This window comes from Limulus polyphemus, unplaced genomic scaffold (assembly GCF_000517525.1).
Source record: "Limulus polyphemus unplaced genomic scaffold, Limulus_polyphemus-2.1.2 Scaffold2077, whole genome shotgun sequence".
Taxonomy (NCBI): domain Eukaryota; kingdom Metazoa; phylum Arthropoda; class Merostomata; order Xiphosura; family Limulidae; genus Limulus; species Limulus polyphemus.
Genome location: NW_013667687.1, coordinates 165,995 through 178,569, shown reverse-complemented (window position 1 = coordinate 178,569; position 12,575 = coordinate 165,995). Strand labels below are relative to the sequence as shown.

Sequence of the window (12,575 nt, the reverse complement as noted above, 5' to 3'; positions counted from 1 at the left end):
CAGCAAATGTACCTGATGATGACAAAACCTTGTCGAAACGTTGTACATTTGCAGTTATATTAAAGTTTTTCTTCATTACCCATTCAAGCCGTCTCCAGCCATTATAAGTAATAGAAAGTTACAAGTCAGCAAACTGTATTTTGAAGATAATGTAAATGTGTTTTTTTTCTTCCCTTCTACCTGAAATTTTGGCTTATGCCTTTTTCAATGGTCTATGATTGTCACAGGTTACATACACTAGTTTTGTAACCACTGATGTTCATAGACACCTGAAAAAGGTGCAAGTCAAATACTGTGTACAAGTTTAAAAAAACAACAACATTTATCTTAAGTTGTTTGTCATCTTCATTGAAAATGGTTTCCATCCTTCAGTCAGCACTAAAACTTTAAAAAATAATAAAAACATAATGTCAACATCTACAGTACATTCTTCAAAATTGTTGTGCAGTTGTTCTAGAATAGTTAATCAATGTCTTCACAAAAAGAATATGAAGGAATACAATTACTACTAGCCCTTTGTCTTAAACAAAGGTTACATACCATAATGATGGCTCAGTAAGGCCTGTATTTGCTTGACCGTGTTTCTGTCATCAATCCTCTGGAATACATGTCATATTCAAGTTTAGAGGTGATACAGAGGCTTGTGAGCTGAGTTTTTCTGCTTTGAAAATGTATAATAGGAATGATCCTTGACATAGATCATTTATGATTATTGAGATTTCATACTAGAACTTTCATTCTTACTTGAAAATGTGATATGCCATATCTTCATCTTGTGCAGCCATGTTTATATCACACTCCAGCAGCCAAAAGTTTATTAAATCAAACTTAAAGATTACTTAGCTCAAATGAAGAAACCCATCCCAACAGTCAAGCATTTGAATAATGATTATTTCTTTGTTCAATAACTTCTGTCTTCCCTTCCTTTGCTGTGAAAGTTCTCTGCTCATCTTATTGTACAATTTGCTGTATACTACAGATACTTGAAATTCAAATGTTGGATATCAGTGTAACTGAATATTAGAAAGTAAATTATTAAGATACATTTTGCATGGAGTTTCTTTGTTTCGTTTAACTCTCAGGTTATTTTTAAGTTTAGGATCATTTTGGAATAGCACTGTCTGAGACCATATAGAATTTACAGTGGAGAGAAGGATGTCACAGTTGAGATGAGGACACTATCTAAGAACATACCAAGGATTATGAAAACCTTTCTCTTGAATTATAGATTTTGCCATCCATGACTATAACAATATCCATGTTCTTGATCCATCCTTGGAAACAAAAATAAACTAAGAGAAATTCGATGACGAGGAACCCACTTTGAGACTAATAATGGCTGGAGACGGCTTGAATGGGTAATGAAGAAAAACTTTAATATAACAGCAAATGTACAACGTTTCTACAAGATTTTGTCATCATCAGGTACATTTATGTAGCGGGTCACGAGTCTTCTGGCTAGATAGGTACCTGATGATGACAAAACCTTGTCGTAACGTTCTACATTTGCTGTTATATTAAAGTTTTTCTTCATTACCCATTCAAGCCGTCTCCAGCCATTACTAAACTAAGAGAAACCCTTGCTGCTACAGCTCAAAGCAGGGTTAAAGGACAGTAAAGACGGGTTAGGTTCAAAAGAGTTAGTGAACATCTCAAAACTAACTTTAGTCTGTTCTGTAATACTCCTTAGTATTTGTACTGCAGTCCAAGCAATGTAAGGTACCGAATTGAATAACCAATAATTAGAGAGATGCAAGATATACACAGTGGACAAAGTCTTCTAGGGAGAGTCATAATGTAACCAAGCAGGGTAGCCATCTTATTTCTGTGGGTAATTAGGGAAATCATGAGTCTTCCAGTTTGGTAAGGCACACCGACAATGTTTTTGAGACAATAACTGGCACTGAGATTGATACAGAATACATACATGAAGAATATTATTACATTTGTCAGGATGCACATATATAGAAACATGCACATCCTGTTGAGAGACAGAAATATTGAGTACAAACAAAGTACCCATCCCCAATGATGGGAAAGTCTAAGTTAATCTAGCAAAAGTACCCATCCCAGTGACTGGAAAAGTTTAAGTAAATCTATCAACTTAAATTACTTCATGGACTTTAAAAAGGTTAATTGTGTTGTACTCTTGGTTTCACTCAGAGCCAAAGCTCTGAGTTACTTATACTGCCCACTGCAAAAAGTAATTGTTGAGTATTTCAGTCATGCTAAGAGCTGCTTGACAATAACATACACACAGTAAATCTACATTTTTATTCTTTAAATTATGTCACATTATGAAATGTGAATGATAAAGTGATTAATTCCTAACATATCCTGCTTGTGAAATACAATTTTGCATCAACATTATTCATGCCTGTTCTCCCATCATTTCAAAAGTGAATATTAAGATTTGCCTGCATGCTTATCTTATCAAACAAAGAGTGGGAAGTGGCTGCCCTAAACAAGAGACAGACAGACACGGTTTGCAATATATATAAGATTAGTAATGTTCTAACCAATGCTGCAGCTAGTTATAAATGTAGTTACTCCAGTTTTTTTAAACTAGTGCAACCTAAGGTGAGTATGCCCACCACCATGGATAGGTACAGCAGTCAACTTTATCCAATGTCATTTGGATGGTTTGAAAAAACACGGACTTGGCATCATATGATATATCCCCATAAAGATACCTGAACAGAATATGGAGGACTTAGTACGTACTGGAGCACCCAGGACCTTCCTCTCCATGCTAAATATTAGGTGCTTGACTGACCCAACCACTTTGACCAGTTAATACAAATTTCTTTCTGGCAAATGGTAACAAGATAAATAAGTCTGACAAATTTTCTCTTTAAACAAAGATACATATCTTTGATCTTGATTTAAGCATTCGCATCCTAGGGATGCAATACTAAAGAAATTATCAGCCAATAGTTAAATAACAGTTCTGTGGACAGAAAATTCAGTATCAACCAGATTAGGCCAGAGATCAATGGAGTGAATGAATGCAAGTTGAGAAGGAGGCAGTGATGCCACCAAATACGCAAGTAGTATGTGCTACCATCTGCTACAGTATTAGAATTGAAACCAGAAAATAATATTTGTGTCTGGAAAATGGGATGCATTTGTTCAAACAGTGCTTGTCTGTAATTATGAACATTTGGTCCTTCAACTTATCATTGGAATGACATAAGCCAACTGTATGTTTCAGTCATTTTATCACGTCCTGAGGACCTCAAGTTTCTAGTTGATGACTATACCAACAATCATGAACACAAAAACTCAAGTGAATTGTTAATGAAACATGCTGATATGTTTGTAGACCAAAATGGCTGGGAAACAATTACATAAGCATTCATTACACAATTCCAATAAAACCTTCACAAAAGCTTCCTTGGGGCACCAGGAAAGCTGAAATTACATTAACCTTATGGTTACAGGGTTGAACCCATTTGGCTACTTCTCATATGGAGAATAATGCACAATTCAACAATACTTACATTAGCTCTGAGCTTTCTTAATTTATTTTCACAGCAATTGGTAAGAGTTTGTTAAAGATTACAAGTATTTTGAACAAAAAAGAATTAGTTTATTTTAATTAAGTATTTTTATCTACAGATTTGTTATTTTTGTATTGTAGTTATTTACACTCAAGATTCTATGAGTATTATCATCAATGTCTTGTACAATGATATGTTTACAATTAAAAATATAAACAAATGTCCATACCTTTTAATTTTTTATTGAATAATCTTAAAAAATTGTCTTTTGGTTATATTTTTAATTGCAAGTTTTTATTTTTCACATATAGTTTATTTTTGATGTTTTATTTACCTATCCTGTTCTTCAAAATTATTACTTATTGTGACACAAGTCAATGAGTGTTCTTGAGCAATATTATGGAATCATAGGCAGAGACACTTTAGCCTTTGTCAGAATGTTGGGACATTTGCCTACTACACTAGGCCTGACAAACTGAGGCAGTTTGGCTTATATTTGAAATAATTATTAAACCTTTCTAATATGCATTTTTAAAACATAATTAACTAAAATATAAAACTAAAACCTATATACAATTTGATTGTCTATCTAAATAACATATTTATAAGTAAGAAACAATGCTAAAGTGATAGCGAGGACAAAAGCAACAACAATGCTAAGAGCAGTCTGATGAGTTCTCTATGGAATTCTTCATGCCAATTTTAAAATAACTATTGAGAGATTGTATTTTAAAATGTAATCTTTCTGTTGGTTATAAACATCTAGCTCAACTAAGTATAATTGGCTAAGAAATCATAATTATATGTGTAGAAAGTGGGCATAGAGTCTGTCAAGAGTTCCAGGAAATTTCTTTTCTCTGAACATACTCTAAGGAACTTCAAAGAAGAATTTGTAAACAGAGCAATTAACCTAGATTTTATCTATACATTGAAGGTTAGTGTACATCAAGAAGTATTCAAGTTACAAACTCCAGAAGTTAAGTTTTGTGAACTTTTGTGCCAACCTGATGTTTAAGAATTTTTCTTCAAGGTTTCTTTTGAAATAAAGGAATTAAAACTTATATAATATAAAACTTTGAACTATAATATAAATTTTAATGCTAATTTCATTGGCATATATTGATTGTAAGATTGCCTAATTGAATTTTAAATGTAACAAAGTAAAATCTCATGACATGCACAGAAAAGGGGTACCTGCAACCATATGGTTAAAGGATGGTATAAAACAAATTTTAGAGAATCCTTAGATCACTAGTGGTGATGTTGAGAAAGGAGCAAAGGAATGTCAAAGACAAACACCAAACTTAAGCAGAAACAATTTAACAGCCCACAGAACTTTGATGCTACTTGCTGTGCAGCAACATCAGAAGTAACCATCAAAAACTGGTGAACACAGTACAAATGCACATAACATACGATATTTCTATAGTTAGTTACAAATGATACAGGATGGCAAATTGTACAGTTGTTATGAAGCAAAATCTCACAGCTAATATGTGATGCAGCTAGTAATCCCAAGAGCTGTAAGACAGAGAATGTTCTGGACTTACCACAATGTGCAAACATGAAGAAGCGGATAATGTAAGTGCATTCACAAAAATTCATTGAACAATCATGTAGACATTATACATATATTCTGCTAGAGGAAATACAAGCAGCTGTAAGAGAGTTGTACATTGTAACATAGAGTTGCTCTGGATATAGCTGGATGTCTGTCTGAAACTAAGTGTGTGTTACTTGTTACCAATTACTTCATCAAGTGAAATGAAGCTTATTCATTGGTTTATATGTTAGTGGAGTGTATTGTTGATTTTTAGCTGAACTTCATTTGGAGCACCTGTAGAGATATATATGGATTAAACATCAACTTCTTGAGTCAGTTGTTTGTTGAAATGTGTCCAGTGTTGGACATAGTAATAATGCACATTTTATTTAAGTCTGATGATTTGGCTGAATGGGTGGTGTATAGCTCCAACGTTTGTTAACCTTGACCAAACTGACTAGGATGACCACCTAGAAAAAATCATCCTGGATGTTGTGAATGTCCTAGATTTCATAAACCACAAGTGCAGCTAAGATACAGATGATTAGTTTTCTTCAAATATCACGACTCTTCAGTGAGAAGTTCATCCCTAGTGAATGTGAACAGAAGATGGAGTACTTAGTAAGTACTGGAGCACCCAGGAACTTCCTCTAACATGCCAAATATTAGGTGCTTTATTGATCCAGCCACTTTGACCAGTTAGGTGCAAATAAACTTCTGCATTAACAAATGGGTAAAGCAGTGATATGTTAAAATACATGCTGTGAATAAAAAGCAATAGAATGAAAGTTAGAATCTGATGATTAGGTTTTGCTTCAGTGCATCCTTACAGCATGTAAACAATATTTTTTTTACTGGTTGGACTAGCTTACATATAGATCAATAGCTCGATACAATGAATTATGAGTGTGATACGCATAAGCATGCTGAACCTGCCAACAAGAATGAACTCTTTATCACGAATGAGCCTGATGAGAATTTTTTACTCTAGTAGTAAGATGAGCAAGTCAACTCTAGTAATACTATGGTGTACGAACTTGACTCAGATGATAAAAAGAAAGATGATGGCAGTACACATTTAATAATATGTGATTAGTGAAATGAAGAAATATCAATAGTAGATAAGTTTATCTTCTCTGGAGATTGTACAAGATTGACATCACCCCTATAAACAGAAATGGGGAAACACTAATTTATAATCATAATATTATGGTTTTTCATTCTTCAATTTTCCTACCCAATGTCAACATAGGTAATTGATAATTAAGAAATTACGAATAAGAGTAAACTAATCCTACAGATAAGATATTACAATAAGCTAAAATGTACACTATTAAAAACTAACTAGAAATACTGAATGTTATAAACTAATATATACATACAAGACAACTAAATCATACTGATTAGGCTACATTGAATTACCAGTTGGGAGCTCTCTCTGTTTTCAATGTTTTAAATCTAAATCCAAACACTAAACCAAAAACGAAAATTAATCTTTATAGAAGTAATTATAATTCAATATATAATTCAAATTATTATTTTCAACACTATAATCAAAATATATAAAGAGATGAACTACTATTAAAATATAAAACAGAAACTTACAAAACAGACAAATTCTTCGGTTATCTGTCATTTAGATTAATTATACTTAAGAACACGCATAACAAAAATATGTATTCATCTGAACACTTTTCAGCCTGGTGTACTATACAGGCCACTTTTGGCATTATATTCACAAAAATTAATATCTCATACACATCACCACTTCAAATATTCAATGTGATGACCATGGGACCTTTCAAAATATAAATTACTAAGTAACATAGCTAGATACTACGTTATTATGCAGATCATTCGTAACCACTGATCATGAAGCCATTTTTTCATAAATGGTTATAGGGAAAACCATACTAGACCTAATGATATCATGCATTAACCAATTTCTTGATAAATATTATGCAATAAAATATTGTCTAAAGCATTAAAACCAATAATATTTACCTTACTTTATCTTATGTAAACAACGTATCTCTGCTATCTTTTTAGAAATGATGTACATCTCTTCCAAATACAAACCACTGTCACCTCTTCATTCTCAGAGGGACTTCATACAGGAGTATCATAAATGCCTAGTGTCAAGTTACAACAGCAGGAGTTTCTGTGTACAGAATATGAACTTACAAAGCAATTACTTTAACCAAATAAACAAATAAGCAGGGAAACCCATTAAGTTAAATTATTGCCTCTCCATAACATACAAACAGTATAAAACCAGAATTAACTTTCATATATCAAGACACTTAAGTAAGAGAAAACTAAAATAAATATCTTTAAATTAACTTAACTAAGGCACTAATGGCAATTTACAGAACTTAGTATACAAAAGGTTAGGTATATTGTGTTAAAATGATTCTGAAGCATCACCACGTCATTATACTCCATTGCTTTGTCAGGTCATACTCCAACTGAAGACCATGCATCTTGACAATAACCTTGCAGCATAGTTTTTAATGGCAAAGGGCTCTGGCATAAGGCTGTCATATCCAAAGCATGCCATTTCTTCCTGTATGCTTTTCATAACCAATTTACTATTAGGAAATATGGGTTTCACAGCTCCCATTTCAAAAGTCAAATCACATAGAAACCCATACATACTGTATCCAGCAACTTGACCAGTATGTCTTCATGTAGAATATCATGAATACCCATTACATTCTTTAGATGCTTCACATTTGCAAATTTGGTTGAATGAAAAGCATGACTGGATGCTTTATCTTGGTGAACCCATACCCTCGTTGGCCTCATTTAAAGTAGATATTTCAGTGCGATACAAAGGGTTTGTAACATTGTGATAAGAAGGTTAAAAAAAAACAACCTTTATGTTCCAGATAATTATAAAATAATTTTTTACTTTAAGCAACATTTCACCTTTGCAGCTTCATCAGGGTTAGTACATACACTGTTTGATATTAGAATATTTATTAAATTATAAAACTGCTTGTAATGTTCTATTTCTCGAGTCTGCCGTAACGTGCATTTAACAATGTATAGATCATTATTACTCCATTATTCTTCTAATATTATAGTATAGTTATAATACTAACTATACAGCTATAATAACATATGACATATATTACTAATATGAAAATAAAGAGAAACACAATGTGTTTTAAGATTAGCTAAAACACAACAAAGATAGAAAACAGATGCTGTAAGAAACAAAAATTTAAAGTTGAAAGGATACAGAATTTACTAGCAGTGTTGAAAACAAATTCTGAGACTGTGTGATATTCCAGAGTACAAGTGTCAAACTGAAAGTAACAGTGTATATCACTATTACGTATATCACCCATTATCTCTGTCCATTTTTGGATTTTTTTTCATTAATGAATATAGCTTCCATATATTTTCTCTTTAAAATCTTTGGTTTTTTGTAAGATCAAAACTATAAATCGGGTTTGATTTCCTGTGTTTGTGGTTCCTTGTATGTTTAGGAGGTGTTCTGCTGGAGCAGTTTTGTGTTGGGCATACATATATAATGCACTGATGTGTTCTGAGATGCATGTGTGAAAAGGTTTCCAGTTTCTCCTAAAAATACATCTCCACATACTACAAATGTCTACAAGTGGTTTGATTGACTACATGTTTGATGTGGCACATTTTTCCTGCTTCATTTATCTGGTGTAGCATTCTTTTTTGGCATATTTCGTTCGTGAGTATGAAGAATAAACTAATAGTTCTTTCAGAATTTCACCAGTTTTTGTATTATGTTGATTGTCAGTTTGGATTGTTTAATGGCTTTACAAATCTTGGTTGTGATTGTGTTGCTTATGAATGTTCACTATGGGCATTTTTGTGCATTTTTTTTTTTGGGGGTCTGTTGCTGTTGTAATGCTTTTTTGTGATTTGAAGATACTTGATGTAATATTTGGGGTATCCATTTCATAATAGTAGTGTTTTAGTCTTTTTGTGCTGTTTGAATGGCATTCGGCATGGAGCAGTTTGGATATATTCTCTTTAATTCTCCAATTATTGTTTCCCCTATTAACTTGTTCTGGGTGGTGTGATTTATAATGAAGAATATCGGCTTCTTGCATTCTTGCTGCTTATTTGCCCATCTTGGATTTTTTAAGTTAAGTAACATTCTGCATTGGGTAATTTTAGTGTGGTGGGTGGAAGTTGTTTAGGAAATAGTAAAACTGCTATATATAGCTTTTTTTTTCCATGATTCCATATACCAAGTATGTCATCAATGCATCTGTACCACACTTCTCGTATTAAACCTGTTTTTGTCTATGTGTATCATGGGCTTTGGTTTCTAGTGTATTGCTACTCTTTTCTTTTGTTTGTACAAAGTGTCACCAAATTTTAAATAACTGTTTAAAAGGACAAAATTGAGCATTGTGCAGATGGTTTGTAATGTGATGTTCACTTGGATGGAGACAAGGCAATTATGTCTAAAGAAGTTAAAATGGAGTTAGCACATATTGTTTGTGTAGAAGATTATAACTTTTCTAAGATGTATTTAGTATTGGTTAAGTGTGATGGAACATACTTTATACATGGTTTAAACAGCTAATCTAGTAACCAGAATAAGGTTTCTGTTGCAGAGTCATATGCTGACACTGAGTCATAAAGGTAAATTTTATTTATGGTCTTTAGGGACTCCATATAGTTCAGGTATATGGCTATGGGAGGGTTCTAATTCCATTAGTAAATTTTCCAACAAAGCACTTTCTTCTTTTTAGATTTTCAAGTATATTTTTTGCTTCTCCCACGACCATTTTGATTGGATTTTTGTTTAATGTAGCATAAGTGGATGTGTCTTGAAGATGTTCCTCTATTTTACTTTAATAACTGTTTTTGGTTAAGACTACAAAATCTTTCCCTTTGTCTGATTCTTTTATAATTAGACTGTCTTTTGTTCAGAACTATTTTTATAGATGCTTTTTCTGCTAATGAGATGTTATCTTTTTCTTGATGATTTTCAAGTGTAACTAGAATATTTTTTATTTGGTGCTGTAGAAAGGAAATCTTTTGCTCTGTGGCTGTTGATGTTTTTGGCAGCTGATACTTCTTTGAGTCAAATGGGTGATTGCTGATTGATAGGTGATTTTGATTATCTTCTTGGTGATTTGTATCTCCTATTGGGTGTTGGTTAGTGGAAGATGAAAAAACATCATTTGGAGTGCTGTTGGATATTTCACTTGTGTTTTCTATAGTATTTTTGTGTGGAGTTTTTGAGATGTTTGTTCTTTCTTTAGTTTATGATGTTATTTCCAGTGAACACTATATATAGCTTTTTCAAGTGATGTTAAAATCTCTAGACATGTGTTGTCTGGAAGTTTACTACTTAAAGTAAAGTTTGAAGTTTTTGCCAAAAGTGACATAGCATTGGGCTGGAGTATACTACTAGTGTTAAAAACAAATTCTAAACCTTTGATACTCCAGAGCACACAAGTGTTAAACTGAAAGTAACAGTGTCAAGTGTACTGATATGATGTGTTGTTTTTTGAATATCAGTTTAGCTACATTTACTACCCATTGTCTCTGTTCATTTTTGGATTTTTTTAGTTAATGAGTATAGCTTCCATACATTTTCTCTTGCAAGATAAAAACTTTAAATAGGTTTTGAATTTCTGGGTTTGTATAGGAAGTGTTCTGCTGGAGCAGTTTTGTGTTGTTCCTACGTATATAATGTTCTGAGATGCATGTGTGAAAAGGTCTTCCGGTTTCTCCTATATATGCATCTCCACATATATTACAAATAATATGATAGACTACATTTTTGATGTGGCACATCTGTCCTACTCCACTTTCTCTGGTGTAGAAATGTTTTTTTTTGCCACATTTTGTTTGTGAGTAAGAATAATAAGCTAATAGTTCTTTCAGTGATTTACCTGGTTTTTGCATTATGTTGATTGTCATTTGCAATTGTTTAATAGCTTTACAAGTCTTGGTTGTGAATGCTTTGTTTATGAAAAGAATCTCAGTGTAGGAATATTCTCTTAGAACCTTTCCAAAAATGCAGTTCTGATACATGCCATTCCACTGCAACTTTATATTGGTTGTATGTTATGTGACTTGCTGATTTGCATACATAAAATGACTGTAATGTACTCAACCTCCTGTAATTTGCATATATAAACAAGTGACCAAGAACAAAAACCAATTTTCCCACAGAAGTAAGTAATGAAGTCATAGTTTTAACATTTGATGAAATCGTTATTTTAATAAAGTTTTTGAAATAACTCGATCTAATAACTAATAAATCAGATAAAAAGTTGATAAATTGAAAGTGTGGTGTTGCATTTCAACTTCTGAAATTAACAGATTGAACATGTATAAGTCTGTGTAATTATATTCTTTGTAGTGAAAAAAAACAAAAATTCAGAGTGACATTTGATGCATAATTATTTTAGCCATGTCAAAAAACATATATAATTAAATAAAACAATGTCCTCAACACACCTATAACTGCAAATAAATTGTAGAGCTTTTTCAGTGTTTTATATAAAGTACAAACCAACAAGATGTGTGCTAAAATTATAAACCATAAGTATTTCTTACATTTGCTGAAAGACATATTGCCCAAACTTTACAAAGTGTTGTAATAATAATAATAAAAAAAAAACAGTTTGTAAAAATGTTTTTAAGTGAGAAACCTTTTATGATTAATATTAACATAGAAAGATTTTCACTATTAACATAAATTTAATTTACAAAAATTATTACAATATCATTAAAGTGCAAGTGAATGACTTTAAATTTTAACAATGAGAAGCAAAATATAAAGACTACTGAAGTAAACCTTGCAAAACAAAACTACACAAAAGTACACCTGATATATTTATAGTTGGGTACTTTAACTCTGAGTACACAAACATTAATACTTCTGGTTTCAGTTACAAAAATAAACATTTAATACAATGAAAAATTATGTATTAATTATGATCAGTGTCACAATATTGAACTTTAGCAAGATTTTTTAACAATAGCCATCTCAAATTACTAACTTATTTATATGCCATCCACTATCACATAATTTAATATATTAAAAATTTTCTTGTCTATTAGAACACTCCTTGTAAAAAACTAAACAAAAGAAACAAAATGGTGAAATCACTCATTATCTATATAAAATACATATGGAACCCAAGAGTAATACTGATGGTATTATCATGTGACTCATATTGCTTGGAGACGGCTTGAATGGGTAATGAAGAAAAACTTTAATATAAATTTAACATAACAGCAAATGTACAACATTTCGACAAGGTTTTGTCGTCATCAGGTACACAATATTCTTGTCAACGTCAAATTCTCTCAAAAAGCCGTCCCTAAATTAAAGAAATCATTACTAAACAAAAATGATTTAGAATCACACAATACCAACGTCATTTGCAAAATAACATGCAATAACTGCCTAGAATTCTACATCGGAGAAACACGAAGAAAATTAGAAACCAGATTGACAGAACACAATACAAAAACCGTCCCATGTTTTTCACCACTGCAACTCAAAA

The 12,575-nt window shown here is 32.0% G+C and overlaps 1 protein-coding gene across 1 annotated transcript in view; it reads right to left on the bottom strand.

The window, feature by feature from the left end:
* LOC106465859 (valine--tRNA ligase-like) overlaps nucleotides 1–12,575 on the bottom strand; it is a 175,961-nt gene that overhangs the window by 32,027 nt on the left and 131,359 nt on the right. The window lies entirely within an intron of this gene.